Consider the following 13,377-nt stretch of genomic DNA (forward strand, 5'->3'; position numbering starts at 1 on the left):
AGATATGAGTTTGATCCCTGGGTCAGGAAGATCCCCTGGAGAAGGAAATGGCAACCCATTCCAATATTCTTACCTGGAGAATCCCATGGACAGAAGAGCCTCGTGGGCTAGGGTCCATGGGGTTGCAAAAGAGTCGGACACTGTTTAGCAGCTGAAACAACAAATGAGACGTAAGCAGATAGAAATGAAGAGGTTGTATTTAACAGGAACAAAAAATATATGTAATTGAAACTGTACATGTTAAAAATGAAAAGCTCAATCAATGTCCATAGATAGATGAGGAAAAGAATAATAGGTTAAAGGAAAGATAGACGTCAAGGGATGGGGGGGTGAAGCTTCCACCCTCTCATCATACTTTGGTCTTTCTGGTGACTAGCGCCCAGTCTGAAGCTATCTAGGAGACCCAGCCACTGGATATCTCTTTAACATACTAAAGACATTCATTACTCTGGAAATTCTAAAGGCTTTAGAAGTTTTGTGCCAGGAGCTAGGGACAAAGAAATATTTGTTTATTTATTTTAATGATGAATACATCCAGATGTAATAGATATTGAGAGTTCTAGTTGCTCCACATCATCAGGGATAATAATTGGTACTGTCAGTCATTAATTAATGACTGATTAATTCATTCATTATTCATTCAGTTCAGTTCAGTCGCTCAGTCATGTCCGACTCTTTGCGACCCCATGAATCGCAGCACGCCAGGTCTCCCTGTCCATCACCAACTCCCAGAGTTCACTCAGACTCACGTTCATCGAGTTGGTGATGCCATGCAGCCATCTCATCCTCTGTCGTCCCCTTCTCCTCCTGCCTCCAATCCCTCCCAGCATCAGAGTCTTTTCCAATGAGTCAACCCTTCACATGAGGTGGCCAAAGTACCGGAGCTTCAGCTTTAGCATCATTCCTTCCAAAGAAATCCTACGGCTGATCTCCTTCAGAATGGACTGGCTGAATCTCCTTGCAGTCCAAGGGACTCTCAAGAGTCTTCTCCAACACCACATTATTCATTATTCACTCATTTATCTTTGAAATTTTAGTCATTCTGTTGGCAATGGGTTACCATTATGGAGTTAATTTGTACTTTTCCAATGACTAATAAAACTGGGTTTTGCTTCACTTTGTTTCCGATAAATTTATTCGTCATTGGTCAATGCTCATGTTTTATTATGTGAGGTTTTCTTTTAAGCTACTGTTCTCTTTTAGTGGATTTATATGATTATGCTTCACATCTTGAAAGTAGGACCTTCAGCTATTTTGACACTAAACAACCAAGAGCACAATTTTTTCATGGCGGTGACTAACTGTGTTAACAAAAATCAACCTTTTATTTGCTATCGATAATGTTAATGTGGGCTTCCCTTGTGGCTCAGCTGGTAAAGAATCTGCCTGCAATGTAGGAGACCTGGGTTCGATCCCTAGGTTGGGAAGATCCCCTGGAGAAGGGAAAGGCTACCTACTCTAGTATTCTGGCCTGGAGAATTCCATGGACTGTATAGTCCATGGGGTCGCAAAGAGTTGGACACCACTGAGCAACTTGCACTCACAATGTTAACTTGTATAACAGGACCTGCAAAATGGAGGCAGACCCAGCGGCCCAGCCCACATCACAAATCTCTACTTAAGCCAGCTTGCACTAACAGAAATGCCTCCCTTTCAAGGAAAGTGAGCACCAATCACAATCCTCCAACCCAGCTTTAGCTAGCTTACCTCACCCTAGAAAGCAGGACCATTTAGCCTTTAAGGAAATCACCCAACCTCATTGCTAATCGTGCCCTGTATCCACATCACTTGCTCTAACAGTCTACATAGCTTGCTCTTGTCCAAAATCCCTTAGGAGGAAATCTCTATTGCTTAAGAGGCACTGTGCTCTCCCAACCCATGGACTGTTTTCCCTAGAATAAAGGACAGCAAGCTCATTAGTAAATTGTTTTAGGTTTCGCACTTGCAACAGTATACTTAGCATAAATTAGAACAGAGGGTTTGTTTTCCCAGAAAGATTCCTTTAAGATATTTGTTCTTTATTTATATGATGAAAAAAAGACAAGCATTGTTCAAAGTACCCTTAAGTGTTTCTACAAGCAGATAAAGCACTTTAATTCTCAATGTTTTGAATAGTTTAGATAAAATATTTAAATATAGATTTTACTATTAAAGAATTTTTCTATATATTTATTATCTATAGTAGGAGTTTTAATGTTTTAACAAAAAATTTTTAAGTTTTTAATTGCAATAATTGACATATAACACTGCATTCATTTTGGGTGTACAACATAATGATTTGAGATATGTGTGTATTGCAAAATGATTGCCACTGTGTTTAGTTAACATCCATCACCACATGTAGTTACAAATTTTGACTATGCGTGTGTGGTGCAAACTTTCATGACCTAGTCTTTCAGCAACTTTTGAATATACAAGGCGATATTGTTAACCATAGTCATCATGCTGTATATCATATCCATAGAACTTGTAACTTTAAGCTTATACCTACTGATGACATTAACCCATTTTATCCATCGTGAAAGTTATTTCTAATGCAATTAAACTGAAAGATTTTTAGCCCCAGAGAAGCAGACAGTATTCCCAATATTTCTTATCTCTCTGAAGTCAAGAAGAGTTATTCTGCAGAGAGAAACTCGAAAGAAAGAGCCAACGAATCTCACAAGGAACGTGTGGTAGCAAGAAACATGGACCTCAAATGTGCATCCTCACATTCACAGAATGGCACTTTACATTTGAAAGGGATATGTTGCATATCCTGCAGATACGAAGCAAGTAGGGATTTGAGGTGGGTACACTACCCTGGATTATCAATGTGGCCCTAATCTAATCACTTAAACTCGTAAAAGCAGAAAATCTTTCCCAACTATAGTCAGAGAGATGTGATGACAGATAAAGAGGCAGAGAAAGAAGGCACAAAAAGGCAGGCACTCACCATTGCTAGCTTTGAAGACAAAAGGGCCTACATGTCAAAAACGCGGGTAGCATCTAGAAACTCAGAATGACCAGTAGTCAACATTCAGCAAAGAAAACAGGGGCCTTGGTCCTACCACTGCCAGGAAATAAATTCTGACATTACGCTGAATGAGCAAGGAAACAAGATTCTTGCCTTGAGCATCCATAAAGGTGTGCAGCCTTGTCAACAATTTGATTTTAGCTCAATGATTTCTGGATCAGATTTATGACCTACAGAAATAAAAGATATTAAATTTGTGCATTTAAACCACTAAGTATATGGTAGTATATAAAGGCAGCAATAAAGAACTAATATAGGCCCACAGCAAAAAGAGAAGTGACTTTCTCAAAGTCATACAACTTTTAGGGATAACACTGGGGCTAGGACATTGTCTGATTCCACTTTTATTTATTTAATATTTTAAAAATTGAAATACATACCTTTATTTTCCTAGTAATAAATATTAAACTGCTTCCTAGTAGACATTTAGCAAATTAACAGATGTTCTGAAAGATGCAGGTAATGATGGTTTTAAATTTGTCAATTAGGTTTCAAAGGAAAGAGTTGTAAGAACATTTTTTTTTACTTAGATGAAAAGAATTTCCATATTTCTTAAAGTTTTAAATCACTTATCACTTAAGAAATGTTTATTTTATTGGCAACAGAACAGATGTAGGTCTCAATCAAGAAGGTTATTTTCTTTGCAACAAAAAGAATAAAATACCTAGGAATAAATTTAACCAAGAAGGTGAAAGACCTTTATACTAAAAACTGTAAGACACTGTTGAAAGAAGTTGAAGATGGCACAGAGAAAAAATATTTTGTGCAAACTGTTAAACTGTCCATATTACCTGCAAAAATCTACATATTCAAAGCAATTCCTATCAAAATCCCAATGGTACGTTTCAAAAAATACTAAAATTTATATGGAAACATAAAAGATCCCAAATAGCCAAAGTAATACTAAAAATTACAAAACTATAATAACAAAATAGCATAATACTGGCAGAACAGACATACAGATCAACAGAACAGAATTGAAAGCCCAGAAATAAACCCATACATGTAAGGATAATCAATTTAAAATAACAAACAAAGAACATATACTGAAGACAGGATAATCTCTTTAATACGTGGTGCTGGGAAGCCCGGACTGTCGTCACATGCAAAAGGATGAAACTAGACCACCGTCTCACACCATACAAAAAAAAACAAAGCAAAATGTAATAAAGATTTGACTGTAAGGCCTGAAACCATAAAACTCCTAAAAGAAGCTGGGCATTATTGACAATAGCCTTAGCAATATCTTTCTGAATATGTCTCCTCAGGCAAAGGAAACAAAAACAAACAAATGGGACGACATCAAACTAAAAAGCTTCTGAACAGCAAGGAAAACCACCAACAAAATGAAGACAACCTATCAAATAGGAGAAGAGATTTTCAAATTGTAGTCCAATAAGGGGTTAACACCCAAAATATATAAAGAACTTATAAAACTCAACAACAACAGAAAAAGAAAACCCAAACAACCCAATTAAAAAATGAGAAGACACGAGTAGACTTTTTAACAAAGAAGACATATGAGGGCCAATGGGCACATGAAAATATGCTTAAAGTCACTAGACATTAAAAAAAATGCAAATCAAAACTACAGATGGCTAACAAATACATGAAAAGATGCTCAACATCACTCATTATCAGAGAAATGCAAATCAAAACCACAATGAGGTACCATTTCACACCAGTCAGAATGGCTGCGATCCAAAAATCTGCAAGCAATAAATGCTGGAGAGGGTGTGGAGAAAAGGGAAACCTCTTACACTGTTGGTGGGAATGCAAACTAGTACAACCACTACGGAGAACAGTGTGGAGATTCCTTAAAACACTGGAAATAGAACTGCCTTATGACCCAGCAATCCCACTGCTGGGCATACACACCAAGGAAACCAGAACTGAAAGAGACGCATTTACCCCAGTGTTCATTGCAGCACTGTTTATAATAACCAGGACATGGAAGCAACCTAGATGTCCATCAGCAGATGAATGGATAGGAAAGCTGTGGTACATATACACAATGGAGTATTACTCGGCCATTAAAAAGAATACATTTGAATCAGTTCTAATGAGGTGGATGAAACTGGAGCCGATTATACAGAGTGAAGTAAGCCAGAAAGAAAAACACCAATACAGTATACTAATGCATATATATGAAATTTAGAAAGATGGTAATGATAACCCTGTATGCAAGACAGTAAAAGAGACACAGATGTATAGAACAGTCTTTTGGACTCTGTGGGAGAGGGAGAGGGTGGGATGATTTGGGAGAATGGCATTGAAACATGTACACTATCATGTAAGAAACGAATCGCCAGTCTAGGTTCGATGCAGGATACAGGATGCTTGGGGGTGGTTTACTAGGATGACCCAGAGAGATGGTATGGGGAGGGAGATGGGAGGCAGGTTTAGGATTGGGAACACGTGTACACCTGTGGCAGATTCATATTGATGTATGGCAAAACCAATACAATATTGTAAAGTAAAAAAAAAATAAAATCTGAAAAAAAAACCTACAATGAGGTATCACACCAATTAAAATGGTTATTTTTAAATAGGCTAGAAATAACAAGTGTTGGAGAGGACATGGAGATAAGGGAACACTCATACAGTGTTGATGAGAATGTAAATTGGTATAGCCACTGTGGAAGACACTATAGAGATTCCTCAAAAAGTTAAGAATAGATGCAGCTACTCAGGGCTATTTATCCAAAATGCTGCTGCTGCTAATTTGCTTCAGTCGTGTCCGACTCTGTGCAGCCATAGACAGCAGCCCACCAGACTCCCCCATCCCTGGGATTCTCCAGGCAAGAACACTGGAGTGGGTTGCCATTTCCTTCTCCAGTGCATGAAAGTGAAAAGTGAAAGTGAAGTCATTCAGTCCTATCTGACTCTTCACGACCCCATGGACCACAGCCTACCAGGCTTCTCCGTCCATGGGATTTTCCAGGCAAGAGTACAGGAGTGAGGTGCCATTGCCTTCTCCATATCCAAAATGAAAACACTAATTTGAAAAGATATATGTGCCTCTATATCCATTACATTATTTACAAGATATGGAAACAACCTAAGTATACATCAATGGATGGATGGATGGATAAAGATGCAGTGTGTGTGTACGTGGATGATCTTGAGGGTAGTACACTAAGTCAGATGGAGAAGGACAAACTTCGTGTTACTTCCCAACGTGCCATGTGACATTGTATAAATATCATCCCATAAAACTTTAGTTCTACCACCTGCAAAATAGAAATAATATAACATTTTCTTCCAACATCACAGGACACCATGTTTGAAAGTATTTTCAAGTATGAAAGCTATATGTACCTGGGACATTTTTGGTACAGGGAAGAGATAACCCACTGATAAGAAACCATGTCCAGAGAAATATATTTTCTGAGTAATGTGACAATACATTGCAGGTGAGATTGTTCTCTCAGGTATATAAATAATTTTATGGTTCCCAGATGAAGATGTGAAGCCTCAAGTTTGGATTAATCACAAAGAAGCTTAAACATTAAAAGAAATTAAAATACTCTTTGAAAGAGAACCATTAAGTATACACATCAGACCAACAGAAAAAAAAAAAAGTGAAGTCGCTCAATTGTGTCTGACTCTTTGTGACCCCATAAGCTGTAGCCTACCAGGCTCCTCTGTCCATGGGATTTTCCAGGCAAGAGTACTGCAGTGGGGTGCCATTTCCTTCTCCAGGGGATCTTCCTGACCCAGGGATTGAACCTGGGTCTCCTGCATTGTAGGTAGACGCTTTACATTCTGGGCCACCTGGACCAACAAAGGAGAGACCTAAAGTCCGGTCAACAAAGAAACTTTCTGGAAGTCAAGAGTTAAACAGTAACCAGCCTGAAGAGGCTTCATGAAGAGTAGACTCTGCCCACCATGTGTCTGCAGAAATACTTGAAAGGGTCATAAAATATCCCAGTGATGAGAACTGTCACATGGCTGGCTCACTCATTGCTTTGGATATAATTTGGATATAATAACATTTCATTATACTAAGAAACATAAAGCAGAAGACCTTTTAAGATATTTGATATCTAGCTGAAAAGTTTCGACTTACAATGATAATTAGAAAACTACTATTCATATTTAGAACACTATTCCACAAAATTAACCATACATGCTCAGATAGGCCAGATACTTCCTCCTTTTAGATACAGATTTTAAAAGAATAGAGGGTGTATTCTGTTCAGCTGCTCAGAATCCAGAAATTCTCATAGTTCCTTATTACTTGTACTTTCTACTATGGAGACCAAAAACATTCTGGAGGCTATTATACTGGTGGACAAATTGTGATTACTTATCCCTCTCTCCTTGCAGTTATTTACAAAAGTCAAGCTCTCCATTCAGAATTAAGTTTTTTAATTTATCAGCTAGTAGTGCAGCTCTTGACAGATCCACTGTATGAATCTCTCTGTTGTGTTAGTTGCTCAGTCGTGTCCGACTCTTTGCGATCCCACAGGCTGTGGGCCACCAGACTCCTCTGTCCATGGGACTCTCCAGGCAAGAACACTGGAGTAGATTGCCATGCCCTCCTCCAGGGGGTGTTACCAACCCAGGAACTGAAGTCATGTCTCCTGCTCCTGTAGACAGATTCTTTACCACCTGAGCTATCAGGGAAGTCATGTCTTTGTAAAATATAGGATTTTGAATACAATCACTAGATCACCAAAACGCACACACACAAAAAAATAAAATATTATTTTAATTTCTAAAAGGATACTAGTTAAGAAATAGCACAACCATAATAATTGAATTATAAAGATGAACAATAAAAATAAATTATTATAATATGGGACTTCCCTGGGGCCCAGAGGCTACGAGACCTTGCTCCCAATGCAGGGAACCTGGGTTTGATCCCTGGTCAGGGAACTAGCTCCCACATGCCAAAAGATCCAGTGTGCAGCAACAAAGAGCCAGTGCAGCCAAGTAAATAACTAATTTTTAAAATAATTATAATACATTCATTCATACAAGTTGAAATGACTCCTTAAAAATTCCTGCCATCGATTCCTTGTCTTTGGAATTTCTCAGACCTGGATTTAATACTTCTCTTTGATACTTATTAATTATATAAGCTTAACCTACTTACTCAGAGAAGGCAATGGCACCCCACTCCAGTACTCTCACCTGGAAAATCCCATGGATGGAGGAGCCTGGAAGGCTGCAGTCCATGGGGTTGCGAAGAGTCGGACACGACTGAGCGACTTCACTTTCACTTTTCACTTTCATGCATTGAAGAAAATGGCAACCCACTCCACTGTTCTTGCCTGGAGAATCCCAGGGACGGCGGAGCCTGGTGGGCTGCCATCTATGGGGTCGCACAGAGTCGGACACGACTGAAGCGACATAGCAGCAACCTAGTTACTATCTTCAAGTTACATTGCACTTGGTTAGAATGTCTACATAATGTGACTGTGGTGAAAATTAAATACAAAGCTCCTAACGTAATTCTTGATACATAATAAAGCATCTTTAAAAGGAAGATTTTTATTTGTTTTCTTGGTTCATAACCATAGGAAATTAAAGAAAATCATTCTACTTTCACAAATTAAAGGTCTTGAGAGGTAGATTCTAGTGTCCACTTCAGCAAAGTCATACTAATAATCAAAGAAGCATTTTATAATTGCATAGAACTTAATCATTTATAACACTTTGTAAATATCTCACTTGATACGAATTCATACTCTTTTGAGATATGACAATTGTGATTCAGAAAAATTAAGTGATTTTTTTTAATAGTAACTTTTAGTGTAGTAGATGTATTTTGGTTGCCAAGGATTTTTCTTTATCCTGGAAAATGCCTTGCCCTCCACTTCATTCATAAGACTCCTATGAGAACTTTCAAGTCTTATGTAAATTCATACTGGCAACAGGTCCAAGAGTGGGAACAAGACTCAAATGCAGTCAATAAAAGCAGAACACATTCACAGAGGCCACAGCTGATTGGTCCAAGGAGGACCTCTGGCTCAATCTGAGCCAAAGGGTCTCTTCCCAGGGCTTTGATATGTTTAACTCTGGAGCTGTTGGCATCAGTGACTCCTGTTGTTGGTGTTTAGTCACTAAGTCATGTCCTACTCTTTGTGACCCCATGGACCTTAGCATGCCAGGCTTCCCTGTCCTTCACTATCTCCTTGAATTTTCTCAAATTCATGTCCATTGAGTCAGTGATGTCATCCAAACATCTCATCCTCTGTCATCCCCTTCTCCTCTTGCCCTCAATCTTTCCCAACATCAGGGTCTTTTCCATTGAGTCAGCTCTTGGCATCAGGTGGACAAAGTATTGCAGTTTTAGTATCAGACCTCCCAGTGAATATTCAGGGTTGATTTCCTTTAGGATTGACTGGTTTGCTCTCCTTACTGTGCTCAAGAGTCTTCTCCAGCATCATAGTTCAAAAACATCAGTTCTTTGGCCCTCAGTCTTCTTTATGGTCCAACTCTCACATCTCTAAATGATTACTGGAAAAAAATAGCTTTGACTGTATGAACCTGTGTTGGCTAAGTGATGTCTCTGCTTTTTAATAAGCTGGCTAGGTTTGTCATAGCTTTTCTTTCACGGGGCAAGCATCTTCTAAATTTCATGGCTGCAGCCACCATCCACAGTGATTTTGGAACCCAAGAAAATAAAATCTGCCACTGTTTCCATTGTTTCCCCCTCTATTTGCCATGAAGTGATAGGGCTGGATGCCATGATCTTAGTTTTTTTAATGTTGTGTTTTAAGCCAGTTTTTTCACTCCCCTCTTCCACCTTCATCAAGAAGTTCTTTAGTTCCTCTTTGTTTTTTTGCCATTAGAATGGTATCATCTGTGTATCTGAGGTTGTTGATATTTCTGTAGAATGGGGAATGTTATTCTGAGCCAGAGAAAGCAAGGCTTTTTTTCTTTCTTTTTTTTTTTTAACTAAATTTGGTGCTCCTTTCACCAGACAGATTACTAATAGCCACCAGTCTTCTCCCAATACCTCCTTTTGTCACTTTTATGCATTTGATTTTGGGGCCTAAGGAAGTAAACCCTGTAGTGGGTGGTATATAAATTCACACACTAAGTATATAAGAAGGAAATGTATATATAGTATATAAGATTGAAATGACAAGACAAAGAGGGACAGACTCATGTCCTAAAACTGCTTCAAGTCACTCAGTACACATTCTAGTGCAGCTGATGAATATTAAATTCATAAACTTGGTCTGCTTCGTATAACCCCAATCCATTTCACATGAATTTTTGTTTGCCTGTTTTCTGCTAAAATGCTCAACCTCCAAGTCCACAACCTTGACATCTCTTCACGTAGCTAAGTGTTGTTACTCAGGTCTTGGTGGAGAGAGAATTATTCCAGGAAGACTTCTGTAGTCTCCAAATTTGTGTTCTTTTCATCTCTTGCATGCTCTATTAGCACCTATATTAAATCCACATTAAATCCTAAATCCTGCATTAAATCCTATCCCATTACCTGATAAAAGCTCATCAATATAATCCTAAGAGAACAGTAACTGTCCTGCTCAAGGTTCTCAGTCCTATATCTTCAGAAGTTCAGCTTGTGTTTAACATATAGCCAACACTCAACAAATATTTATGATATTCTCTGTGAATAAACTTCTTTGTTGATTTTTATAAACCTCATACCATTCTCCACCTCCAAATAAATCACTGATAAGGTATCTTACTTACCAATGAAAGCATCTGAGTTACTCAGTTGCATTGGGATGGACAACTACTTAATTCTGAAATGTCTGAAGTTATCTTCTGAAGTTCCATAATAAAGAGTATTAAAGGCAAATTTAGATGGACAAGGAGATGAGAATTGTCTTCAAAGCATGTTCAAGTGATTTTATTTATATTAGTAGCAGAGAATGGGAATGAGTATCTATAGTCCTCCAAAGGACAGGAAGAATGCCAAACACTGTACCCTAAAAAAGCAACTTGCAACAGGTCACAATTGAAAATTATAAAACAGTTCTCATATAAATGGCTATTGACTCTTAGATTTTGGTAATAACATTGTAAACTATGTACTAATATCATCAAAACCAAAATGGTTTTCCTTATGTGAGTGGACATAACTACTTAACCAAATTTCTTTCAGAATATATTAGAAATGACAGTGATGAAATTAAAAAAATAACTCAGTTAAAGAAATATATATACTATTCATATTTCACCAGCAATATAAATGGTATGAAGTGAATAATCCTCTCACTGGGTGACATCAATCTGACATAAACAGGAGCACTAGGAGAGAAGCATACCTAAATATACTTCTGTCACAAAGACTTAGGTTGAAGAGACATAGAATGAAAGCCCAATGTTTTAGTTTCTATCAACTGCTTGATGCAGTGTTTTCATCCTATTGCTGATTTTGGCCCTTATGAATATTCTGTGTTTTTCTTGGATCTTTAGAAATATCACATCTCAAATTACAGAGCAATGTGCATTCTAGGCCGGGAAAAATGGTAATGTCTAGTAATGTGGTGTGCCTACAATTTGGCTTGGCACATGTGTCTAACAAATACTTATTGAATAAATGAATGGACTAATAAATCAGTTCATTGCTTGACTGTACACTTTGAATTCTTTATTTTTGAATATGACTTTTAATTTTTTACTTGATTGTTAAACACAAAAACTTTGACAATATATGAGAGCAAAGCAGTACTGTTCAATAATCAGAATGGGAAAATTCTCAAAATTCTTGAGTTTAACACCCACCTCTCCCAAGATATGCTTAATATGTTTGTCATTAGAAAAACTTTGGGTTTGTTGCAGAAGAGCATTAGTCAAATCCAATGTTTTCTTTGGACCAAGTATGTGAATATGAATCTACTCATCACCATTAGCATGAGAAGAGAGCAATGAATACATTTCCCCAGAAAATACCAATAAAAAGCAGAAAATGGACAAATAAATTATATAAGGGCCAATTATGGAGCCATAAAATCAGAATAAGACATTATAACAATTATATATTATTATTAAGCCAATGTGTTTAATAACCTAAATAAAATGGACAATTTCCTACAAATTTATACTTAGTGTAACTCCCTCAAGAATAAAAAGAAAACATAAATAGTCCTCAAATCATTATAGAAATTATCTCATTAGTAGATGATCTAATCCAAAGTATCTCAGACTATATTATGGATAAATTCTACTGAATAGTAAAGGAAAAGATGTTTACAAACTTTACAAATTCTCCAAAGAAAAAAGAAGTAACACATTGTAACTTTTTTAGAATAACATAACCTTAACACTAATATTTTAGTATAAAAAGGAAACTTTAGCCAAAACTCACTTATGAACAAAACTGAAAAAAGGGTAATGCATGTTGGATTTGTTCCATGAATGAAACAAAATTTGAACGATAGATAAAGCTATTCACCACATTAACAGATCAAACAACATTCAGAAAAACACACAGGCAAATAAAGAATTCAGTAAATCTATATCAGTAAATATAAAACTTTTATAAAATCAGGAAGAGAATTTTATTACCTAATAAAGAAGATCTACAGAAAACTGTGAAAATACCATAGTTAATAATGAATCATTAAAAGCATCCCCTTAAAATCAAGAATGGATGATTTCTGTCATCATCACTTGTTATCCACTTAGCCCTGGAGATCCAAGCCATCACACCAAGATGGGGAAATAAACTTTAAGAGGATAACATTGATAAGAGAGAAATTAACAATTATTATTCCATACTTTATAATTATTCAGAGATATTACAAGAAAAAACATAGACAATATGTGAGAACTTTATCCAGTGGTCATGTATGGATATAATAGTTGGACTGTGAAGAAAGCTCAGCGCTGAAGAATTGATGCTTTTGAACTGTGGTGTTGGAAAAGACCCTTGGACTGCAAGGAGATCCAACCAGTCCATTCTGAAGGAGATCAGTCCTGAGTGTTCTTTGGAAGGACTGATGCTAAAGCTGAAACTCCAGGACTTTGGCCACCTCATGCGAAGAGTTGACTCATTTGAAAAGACTCTGATGCTGGGAGGGGTTGAAGGCAGGAGGAGAAGGGGACGACAGAGGATGAGATGGCTGGATGGCATCACCAACTCGATGGACATGAGTTTGAGTGAACTCCGGGAGTTGGTGATGGACGGGAAGGCCTGGCGTGCTGTGATTCATGGGATCGCAAAGAGTCGGACACGACTGAGAGACTGAAGAGAACTGATGTAGAACTACTAAGAAAATATATCAAGATTGATGGACACAAGTAGACTTTTTAAAATTACTTTTATTTCTGTAGACTAGCAACAAGAGAAAATGAAATTTTAATAATGGCATTTTGGATAATTTTTTAAAAACCCAATAGACAAAAATAAACATAAGGAAAAAGCT

The sequence above is a fragment of the Ovis aries genome, chromosome 9 (genome assembly GCF_016772045.2).
Source record: "Ovis aries strain OAR_USU_Benz2616 breed Rambouillet chromosome 9, ARS-UI_Ramb_v3.0, whole genome shotgun sequence".
Taxonomy (NCBI): domain Eukaryota; kingdom Metazoa; phylum Chordata; class Mammalia; order Artiodactyla; family Bovidae; genus Ovis; species Ovis aries.